This window comes from Pelophylax lessonae, assembly GCF_965119305.1.
Source record: "Pelophylax lessonae genome assembly, chromosome: 3".
In the NCBI taxonomy this organism is placed as follows: domain Eukaryota; kingdom Metazoa; phylum Chordata; class Amphibia; order Anura; family Ranidae; genus Pelophylax; species Pelophylax lessonae.
In genome coordinates, this window is record NC_138770.1 from 590120759 (window position 1) to 590131914 (window position 11156).

The 11156-nt window shown below is 39.5% G+C and overlaps 1 long non-coding RNA gene across 1 annotated transcript in view; it reads left to right on the forward strand.

Moving 5' to 3' along the window:
- Positions 1-9116, forward strand: part of LOC309551646 — a 98438-nt gene extending 89322 nt beyond the window's left edge. The window contains exon 2 of the long non-coding RNA XR_014225103.1: positions 9057-9116. This is a non-coding gene — a long non-coding RNA (uncharacterized lncRNA). The remainder of the gene's footprint in view (positions 1-9056) is intronic.
- The last annotated feature ends 2040 nt before the right edge of the window (positions 9117-11156 follow it).

An 11156-nucleotide genomic window follows, 5' to 3' on the forward strand; every position in this document is an offset into this window, starting at 1 on the left:
TACGGTAAGTAAAATGTAAAAAGCAAGCCTTTTGTACCTGTAAACAAACGAGGGAATACATACCTTTTCTGGTGCCTGCTAAATTCTACTCTGTTCATGAGAAATTATTATTATTATTATTATTATACAGGATTTATATAGCGCCAACAGTTTGTGCAGCACTTTACAACATTAAGGCAAACAGTACAGTTACCATACAATTCAAATCAGGGGGAATCAGAGGGCCCTGCTTGTTAGAGTTTACAATCTAAAAGGGACAGTCAAGTTATATAAAAGGTAATGGCTGTGGGGAATGAGCTGATAGATGGGTGAAGGTAGGATAAACTTCTCTGAAGAGAAAAGTATACAGGGATCAGCTAAAAGTAAATAGAGTAGGAGATAGTCGGACAGATAAGGAATTCCAAAGGATGGGAGAGGCTTTAGAGAATTCCTGGAGGGAAGCATGGGAGGAGATGACAGAAGAGAGCAGAAGGTAATGGGAGGAACAAAGAGAATGATTTGATTGGTATTTTGAGACTAGTTTTGTGAAGTGTGGCTGCGGGCAGAGTTGTGCATGGCTTTGTAAGTTATTGTTAGTATTTTAAACTTAATTTGTTGGGTGAGTGGCAGCCAGTGGAGGGATTGTCAGAGAGGGGGGTAGCAGATGCTGAGCAGTTTGTAAGGTGGATGAGTCTGGCAGGAGCATTTATTATGGACTGAATAGGGGATAGCATATTTAAAGGTAAGCCAATGAGGAGGGAGTTGCAATGGAAATATATAGAGAAATGACCTCCAAAGTCTTGCCAGGAAACCCACACCTGTCAGTGTCAGTCTTTTGGTTCTCCCACAGCTTTCACTGGAAGAAAGCATAATGTTTCCCTTTCAGGCTTGATGGGTGTGTACATTTGGACCAGGATGGGGTGGTTCACAGGGATGTCATAAAATGATAACAACATAATTACACTATTTAGCAATTAGCAATGACATGTAACTTCATATATCTAAATTTTTTTCTTGATACCTCAATGCTTCAGCTTCCTATTTACAGTATGTGTCACCACGCCTCTCCTGCTTTCCATTTAACATATGCCTCACCATGTTCCTGTCTGACAGTGTCCAGGCTCACAGATCTGTCCCTAACTGCAGCTATGTGTGTGGCTACATGCAAACAACACCAGTCACGTCAGGTTCTTATTAATTCATATGGGTTGAGTGGTCGCTGCTGATCGCATAACTCGGTCATTCTACAGTAGCTAGAATCCACAGATTCTTGTCATAGATATCTGGCAGCCACAACTACCCGACCGTGTGAAAGGGGTCCTACTGTAACAGCATACAAAATAATTTTAGACAACTGTGCCACTTCAACCTTGTGGGGAAGGTCCTCATCTATTCCAGCATAAATGTGCCTATGTACTCAAAGCTAGCTCCATAAAGATATGGCTTAATACGTTTTGCATGGAGGAACTTTTGTGGCCTGCACAGAACTTCGACCTCAGGCCTTATGCGCACCCTTGGGATGAACTGGAATGCTGATTATGAGCCAAGTCTCCCATCCAACATCAATACCTGATCTCATAAAATGTTCTTTGGGCTGAATGGGCACAAGTTCCCATGGACACAATTCTAAATCTTGTGGACAGAGTAGAGACTGTTATAGGGGGCCCACATTAAAATAATGCCCATGGTTTCTGAATGGGATGTTCAACAAGCTCATATAGATTTGATGGTCAGGTGGGAATACAATGTAATAGAGCAGCACGAAATGCCAGCAGAATGCTTGGATGTATAGGGAGAGGTATAAGCAGTAGAAAGAGAGAAGTGCTTATGCCGCTGTACAGAACACTGGTGAGACCTCACTTGGAGTATTGTGCACAGTACTGGAGGCCATATCTCCAGAAGGATATAGATACTCTAGAGAGAGTTCAGAGAAGAGCTACTAAACTAGTACATGGATTGCAGGAAAAAACTTACCAGGAAAGGTTAAAGGACCTTAACATGTATAGCTTGGAAGAAAGAAGAGACAGAGGGGATATGATAGAAACTTTTAAATACATAAAGGGAATCAACTCGGTAAAGGAGGAGAGCATACAGTATTTAAAAGAAGAAAAACTACCACAAGAGGACACAGTTTTAAATTAGAGGGGCAAAGGTTTAAAAGTAATATGAGGAAGTATTACTTTCCTGAGAGAGAAGTGGATGCATGGAATAACCTTCCTGCAGAAGTGGTAGCTGCAAATACAGTGAAGGAGTTTAAGCATGCATGGGATAGGCATAAGGCTATCCTTCATATAAGATAGGGCCAGGGACTATTCATAGGATTCAGATATATTGGGCAGACTAGATGGGCCAAATGGTTCTTATCTGCCGACACATTCTATGTTTCTATGTTTCTGCAAAAACGTGGGCCCATATTTGAAAGAATACATACACTAACACTTTAGATATTTTTGTAAAAACAATAAAGCCACCGAATCTTATATCATAGTTTGACATTTCCAAAGTTAAATTAATTGAATAGCTAGAATGTATTTAACAGCATAACTCTTTTTTAAAATGTATTGGACAACAAGTCACATTAATAGGGTTTCAGCACATATTGGGGACATGCTAATGCAGTGATTGAATAATAACTATATAGCATAAAAATTTAGGAATTATTGTTCTGTATACCCTACACCAGTGGTCCTCAACTCCAGTCCTCAGGGCCCACTAACAGGCCAGCTTTTAGATATTACCTTGGGGAGATGCAGACTAGAATACTGCAATCATCGAGCAGCAAATTATATCACCTGGGATATATTTCAGTTATCTTGCAAACCTGGCCTGTTAGTGGGCCCTGAGGACCAGGGTTGAGGACCAGGGCCCTACACCACTTCAAAGAAACCTGCACTAAGGTATGGTGGCTGTCATTGTCATTGTTTTGTGCTGAGTTAAAGTGAAAAAAAATGAGATTGCATTTAGTTATGAAGAAAAGGATGCCTACTGTTTACCTTATTTGTATTTAAAGTTTTTATTTTTAGTTTAGGTTAGAAGCTCTATCAAGTTCTTCTGTATGCCTGTATCCCTTCTGGGAAGATTCACCCCTCTATCTGTCCTGATGAGCATTGTCATCGATACAGAAAGTTCAAACATTTGAGTTGTTTTTAGAGCACAAGGTGAGGCAAAATTGGCCACTAATTAATGTGACAACACACTAAGATAAGAATTTTGTTCGCTTTGGAAAGTTTTATTCTCATTCTCTGGCTTCTCTATTGTCAGGTCATAAAGTTAAAAAAATCTCCCTAGTAAAAGGATCCAGCTGTCAAACTATTACACAGTGGATACTTTAACTTGGCCAGTAATTGAATGGAAGGAGGCAAAAATTATTGAATGTTTTATGGCTCTGCCTGCCTTAAACCAAGCCATTAGAATTTTGGCCCTTTGCTGAAAGCCAGAGTAAAGGATCACTAATAGGACATTGTAAACTACCTTATAATACCATTGTTTCCACCACATCTTATATATTACAATTCCCTAAGATATTTAGAAATAAACAGCTACTTGGGAATACTTGGTGTTCAAATTTTAAAGTTAGGTCTAGGATGAATATAATATTTTTTTATGAAAGAAGTCATATATATATATAACATGTCTGAAAATTTGTATTAACATTGCTTGCAAGGAAAGCCTAGTACAAGTTGCTCAAATAGAAGAAAAAGGGGGGAATCAGTGCTTATTTCACTAAATAATCATATAAATCCAAAAAATAGTATATATTCCTAAAACTTAGTATGACACAAAATCCTAGTTACAGTGTAATACACGCTCCAATGGGTATAATGTGAAGAAGAAAAATAATAAAAATGGATACAAATAAGTTATGTGACTTCAGTGAAAAGATGAAGCATTCATAGGTGCATAAAACATATAAAGTGTAAAAAAGTTGATGCGATAAAAAGATAACAAATATTCACATATATAGTGTAAAAAAGTTGATGCGATAAAATAATAACAAATATCCACAGTATAAGATGTAATGGCATAAATGACAATATTTATATATATATATATATATATATATATATATATAAAAATATATAATTGTGGGGTGATATTTGCTTAAAAGGAAAGGTGACTTTCGTGACTCTTCACAGTTCATGGCAATAAATATAGATATATATATATAACATATATAATTGTGGGGTGATATTAAATTATAAATAAAAGTCCATGTGCAGGAATGTGCAAAATTTGCTTAAAAGGAAAGGTGACTTTCGTGACTCTTCACAGTACATGGAACTCCTAAAACGTGTCACCAGAAGTGAGCTATATCCTCTAATAGGTGCAATGGCCACTCTCCTCCAAAAACACATTTAAAGGCGTTTAGTGATAACAATCACTGGACTGGAATATCTAATCCTCCTCCACAGGTGAGGGCTTCTATTGGGATCTCTGGGATGTCCTTTGTGTCTTAATGGATGTTGTCCGCCTCGTTTGTTAGTTTGCATTAATCCTCCAAATATTCTTAATACTCCTCCAGTACGCTCAGAAAAATGAATGGGTACTCATAGTGAAGTATGTCAAAGTATTTATTTAAGAGCAAACAAGTAGACTTACAGTTAGAGTAAAACAAGTTCAGCAGCCGCCGATGCGGTATAGCTCCGATACGTCCGGTCTCGGCTGTAGATCAGGTCACTGACATCAATGGTAGGGTTATTAATAGTTGGAATTATTATTGTGGTCACTGACACCAATGCAGTATTTTTTTTTTATATTGCGGCCACTGATGCCGAAAAATTACATATGCATTGTGGTATGTTGCAAAAAAGGCAGCAGCACCAAAACATTTTTGTGTTGAGATGCACTACAGCCCTATCATTTTGAATCGACTGCCTATCTTGACGCAATGCCCCTTAAAGTACAGATATGCACTGGCATTGTGTGGCCCTCTGAAAGACAAACTAGAGATTCTCTGTTATTTTTAAGTTGATCAACACCAGCATTCATAATATGTCCTCATTTTTATGAGCTGATTGTGGGGAACAGATTTAGATTGAAGAGAGTATTGCAGCCCTTTTTTTTGTACACTGCTGGAGGCCTATTTAATAAAATATATATTAAAACGCTATACTATAAAAAAAATGCTTTACATTGTTTTTACTGAGGAAACTCTGGCGTAGCACATTTCCTCGTGAAGGCATAGCTTGTGACACAAGAATTTCTGTGTATGTCTAGGACCATGCAAACTATTGCCAATCTGCGTGATCTGAGCAAAAAGAAAAACATCATTAAAATAATTATTATTATTATTCAGTATTTATTTAGTACCAACAGTTTGTGCAGCGCTTTACAACATGAGGGCAGTCAGTACAGTTACAATACAATACAATACTAGAAATCAGAGGACCCTGCTTGTTAGCATTTACGATTTAAAAATAAAATGATTAGAATATTAGAGAACTAAAAACTAGAAGAAAAGGTGAGTTTGCATACTTTGCTTAAGCAACGCACTTAGAGTGAGCACTCAGAGCGGAGATGGTTGGGGCCACAATCTAAGCAAACACCTATACTGTAATGGAGAGACACAACTACACATAGACATCAGGAATTTTGAAACACCAAACTCTTTCTTAAATACATAAAACTTCAAGGGTATCATTCTGTGAACTAGAAAATGCCCTAGAATGTAAAAGGATAATCGATCCCTAATGTGACAACATTGCTACTATACAGAACAATTATTGGCCATTCGACTCATTAGACATGAGTTGTTTGAATGAAGCACATTATTCCTTTCTGATCCATGTGCAAGTTTTGTATGAAAGTAAAGCTTTTCCAAACTTCAAAACACAGTTTACTGATGACAGATGTTCTGTAAAAAAAATAGTTTGAAGAAATATTTTCTTGACTGAATGTTTACTTTCTTTGATACTTTTTCCAGCCTCCATCCTCTGTCCCCCCCACCCCCCGTAGCCCATTTATAGGGTACATAGTGGGTGTGCTGAGTGTACTAGGTGAATGGATGTAAGTGTGAATGGACTGTCTTTGCCATTCACTGCAAACTTTAGCCCAGCCTTTTTCAGCCAGGGTGCCGTAGCACCCTGGGTTCTTAAGGGGTGCCTTGGCAAAATGGCTACAAAGTAAAAACCTGTGGCAATTTGTTGCCATTTTTAGAGTTACAACACTGGTCATTGTGCCGGTCAAGCGACTGGCACCCTGACAACCCTGGGCACTGTGCAGCTCAAGCCACTGGGACCCTGATAACCAGTTACATCACTGGTTGATAAGGAGAATGACAGGTGCTTGCACAGCATCCTTATTTACTTCTCCTCATGCCTTCTCCATCAGAACTAGGGTCACATTAGCAAATAGAAGAAGATAAACTGAGGGACAAGAGAAACCCTAGAATACTAGTCCGTACCAGTTTGCAATAGTGGAGGAATAAATCACTTCTAATGTTGGATGGCCCATGTGTGTAGATGTTGCTGCATTATGTAAAACTATTCGTTTAGGTTTTTTTTTTTACATTTTAGAATGGGGTGCCTAGAAATTGTGCAGAATTGTTAAGGGTGCCACAACTAAAAAAAGGTTGAGAAACACTGCTTTAGACTGCCCAATGAAGTTCACTGTGCAGTACATTACATGCTTCATACTGCTCTACTCTGAAAGTTGTGCTTTGTGTTATGTGTACCACTGGGACTTCCATTCCATCCCATTCAATGAGTAAGCACATTTTTGCTAGTTTTGTAAAATGACAATTCTATCAATTATGTTGAAGGTTGACTTCTAGGTTTCTGCATTTCACAAAGCTATTGAAGTTGTTTTTTTTTAAGTTATTTTAATCAAACAGAGTTTATGAGGTGATATATAAGATACATAAAAAAAATAGATGGTGCTCTCTGTATGCTGATGTGGTAATTGATTTCCAGTGAAGTTAGGATTGAATTTAGTCTTTATGCCCAGTAAAGTAAAAAAGGTAGACAGTTTTTCCCCATTAGTTATGAAATATTCAACATAAAGACACAATGTTCTATGCTCTTATACTACGTACTTTCTGCCCTTTAGGACATACTGCTCTGTTTCTAATACTCCAGCTGACTAGCTTGCACATTATTATTCTACAAAGGAAAATTCAGAGACTGTGCTAGATAGGCGCAAAGAACCCAACGGTATTGCTCTAGCAAGCAGGACAACAGTCTGGAGTCATTTAACAATACAAGAATATATTAAAAGAGAAGTAAAGCTAAAGCTTTTTTTTTTACCATACTTCTCTTCTTGGTCACAGAAATGCACTTATTTCTGCACTCCTGTGACCTGGATTAAGCCAGCAGTGGGCTAAAGCTGTGCAGCTTGCGCATGTATTTACAAATGTGTGCAGACTAAACCCCTGTTAATGCATACTGTTAGATAGGATAATTTGGTTGGTAGCATGCTGGTTGGTAAGTTGAGCTGGGAATTTTCTTTGTTTTTGTTTGACATGCGTTGCCCTTCCATGTTTTTGCCATGAAGACCAGTTATAGGTGGGGCAGTGGTCATTTGTTTGTAAAGCCCATTGTCAGCTGAAGTTACAGCGCCACTCCAGTTTCTGCTTGTATTCCAGCAATAATGTTGGATTCCACCCAGATGCCTGACCTGCAGCTGGCTCAGCCTCTCACTGCTGAGAGCCTTAACCAGCCACCCCCTCAGTGAGCCCTGGAGGGCCAGAGCAGAGAGACGGTAACTTAAAGTCATTGCTTTCGGTTCAGTGAAGACCTGAACTGAGAACTGAATGATCAGTGGTCATGTGATCACTCGGTTCTCAATCTTAGAGCTGGTGGGGGACAGCTGCAGCATCAGACTGATGCTGCAGCCACATAGATGAGTATGTATGTTAGTAAGGTTATAAGGCTTAATACCTGCCCTCCCTTTCCACCATTAATAGCTGCCCTCCCTACCCACCATTTCCCTGATGGCAGATGTCACCCACGTTTTAGCAACACTTTATGAACCCCCATTTTCTGAGGAAGCACGTCTGTGAAATGCTTACAGTAACAGAGGCCCCTCCACAGTCTAGAAGTGCAATTTCTACCTTTGCTGTTATATGATGAAGTGGACTAATATGTATATCTGGTGGACTTTATTAATATAGCCTCTTCTGGAGAAGCGTAAAGTAAATCAAATGTTTCTTGTGGATGGGACCTAACATTTAAAGGGGTTTTATTCAGACTTGTGTTTATGACGTGCATTGTTTTTAAAGAGCATTTTATTTGTATGGCTTTTAAAAATAATCCACTAGTTTTTTCACTGGTATGATATATATATATATATATATATATATATATATATATTTTTTTTTTTAAGAATTTCTATTTCTTTCTGTTTTTATCAATGCCAATATTCCCTCCCTGTATATTCCCTCAACATGTATACATACTTAAAGTGGAGTTCCACCCTAAAATTATACTTACCTCCATCTTCTCGCTCCGGGTCACCTGAAAAACAAATGGATAGTCGCAATTTTTTTTTTTTTTACTTACCTCGTTTAGAAGGTAATATACTTTATATACATCGGCGGCCGCGGCGAGTCATCACTTCCTGGCATGCAATGATTCCTGGGAGCTGAACGTCATCGCTCCGAGGAATCAATGCGCCTGCACCTGCCCCGACGTCAGTTCGGTTGCAGGCACCGTCATACCTTGCAAAACAGCTTCTGGGCATGCCCAGAAGCTGTGCAGGGATGACGCTGCGGCACCGTGGGACCGAAGAAGATGGAAGAGGACACAGAAGAGGATCGCGCTGGCTTCAAGCTGCCCACACCTGAGATGGCAGCGCTGGAGAATACATTTTCAAGGTAAGTATTTCTTCTAAAAGGTAAGTGCAACCCGGGACAGATCAGAGGCTAGCCATTGTGAAATGCACTAGCCCTGACTGTTCCGGGGGTATTTTTATTAAAAAAAAAGTTCACTGGGTGGAACTCCGCTTTAAGGGATCCATATAGTGAACTTGGTGTTGAGTATTTCACTATAAGGTCATTACAGAGGACAAGGGGGACTCTTTACATATAGAAGAAAAGAGATTTCATCTCCAAATACGGAAAGGTTTCTTCACAGTAAGAGCTGTGAAAATGTGGAATAGACTCCCTCCAGAGGTGGTTCTGGCCAGCTCACTAGAATGCTGGATTATTTCCTAGGTGTACATATTATAACTGGGTAGCAATATTTATAGGTAAAGTTGATCCAGGGAATATCAGATTGCCTCTCAGGGTATTAAGAAGGAGTTTTTTCTCCTGCTGTGGCAAATTGGATCATGCTTTGCTGGGGTTTTTCATCTTCCTTTGGATCAACTGCAGGATTGTGTATATGGGATTGTATGGTTGTGTTTCACTACTGTTTTTTGTTTTTATTGGTTAAGCCAGATGGACTTGTGTCTTTTTTCAACCTGACTAACTATGTTTTGAAACAAATATAAGTTTGGATTATATTCTATGTATGTGTGTATTTTTTTGAAGAGCAGTGCACCATTAAAGTCCCTTTATGCATATTGCTGTCCTTGTTAGATATTTTTAACAATATTTTTTGCCTACTTTGGGATACGGTGCTAGTTTATATCTGTAGGTGTCTATGGCACTCATTTGTTTGGAAATCAATGTGCCTAAAATGCTTAAAGTACCCCTTTAATTATCCATGCAGGGGAAAATAAAAGGATCACTTTGCACCTCTCCTTTACTCCTCCCTTGCTCAGTACAGTAATCTAGAAACAAGATGTAGAGTGGTGAAAATAATTATTTGATCCCCTGCAAATTTTGTAAGTTTGCCCACTTACAAAGAAATTAAGGGTCTATCATTTTTATCATAGGTGCATTTTAAATCAGAGAAACAGAATATCAACAAAAAATCCAGAAAAAACACATGATACAAATATTATAAATTGAGTTGCAGTTCAGTAAAAAAAGTATTTGATCCCAAAGCAAAACATAACTTTGCACTTGATGGAGAAACCCTTGTTGGCAAGCACAGAGGTAAGACGTTTCTTGTAGTTGGTTACCAGGTTTGCACACATCTCAGGCGGGTTTTTGGTCCCCTGTTCTTTACAGATCTTCTCTAAATCCTTAAGGTTTCTTTGTTGTCTCTTGGCAACTCAAAGTTTAGGCTCCCTCCATAAATTGTCTATGGGACTCCATGACCTTAATGTGCTTCTTCGTGTGCCACTCCTTTGTTGCCATGGTGGTATGTTTTGGGTAATTGTCATGCTAGAAGACCCATCTTCAGTGTTCTGGCTGAGGGAAGAAAGTTCTCTTCCAGAATTTTACAATACATGGCCTCGTTTATTGGCTTCTCAGTGGGGCAAAGTTTGTCTGTACCTTTAGCAGAGAAACAGCCCCAAAGCATAATGTCTAACTCTCCATGCTTGACTGTAGGGGTGGTGTTCTTAGGGTCATAGCCAGCATATTTCTTCCTCCAAACACGGCGAATCGAGTTAAAGAGCCTAATTTTGGTCTCATCTGATCACAGCACTTTCTCCAAATCCTTCTCTGAATCATTTGGATGTTCTTTGGAAAACTTTAGATGGGCCTGTACATGTGCTTTCTTGAAGGGGGACCTTATGGGTGCTGCAGGATTTCAATCCATGGCGGCGTATTATGTTACCAATTGGTTTGTTTGGTGACCAACTGCCTTGAGATTATTTAAAAGCTGCTCCTTCTGTGTAGTTCTGGGCTGATCCCACACATTTCTCATGATGATCCTTAGTTCATGAGGCAAAATCATGCATGGAGCTCCAGACTGAGGGAGATTGATTGTTATTTTGTATTTCTTCCATTTGTGAATAATCGCTCCAATGGTTCTCTCCTTCTCACCAAACTTTTTATTGATGGTCTTGTAGCCCTGTCACGTACCTGACGGCTGAGCCTGTTGTGCAGAGGGAAGGCCTCTCGTACAACCCCGACTCTGGGATCACCGATGTTGTGACAGTGGCCACGAGAGTGTGGTGGTGTAAGGGTGCCTGGGTGGACCAGAAGGTAACAGAAGGTAGGCAGAACTGGCAGACGTCAGGCTAGTGGCTGGTGGCAACAGGCAGCAGGCAGGTGCATGCAGAGCAAGAGACACAGGAAGCGAGGTCAGACAAGCTGGGTCGGTGACAGTCGATCAATAGCTGGCAAAGACAGAAGGCAGAGAGTATTCAGGGTTCAGGCAGAGATCAGCAACATGGATTCAGGC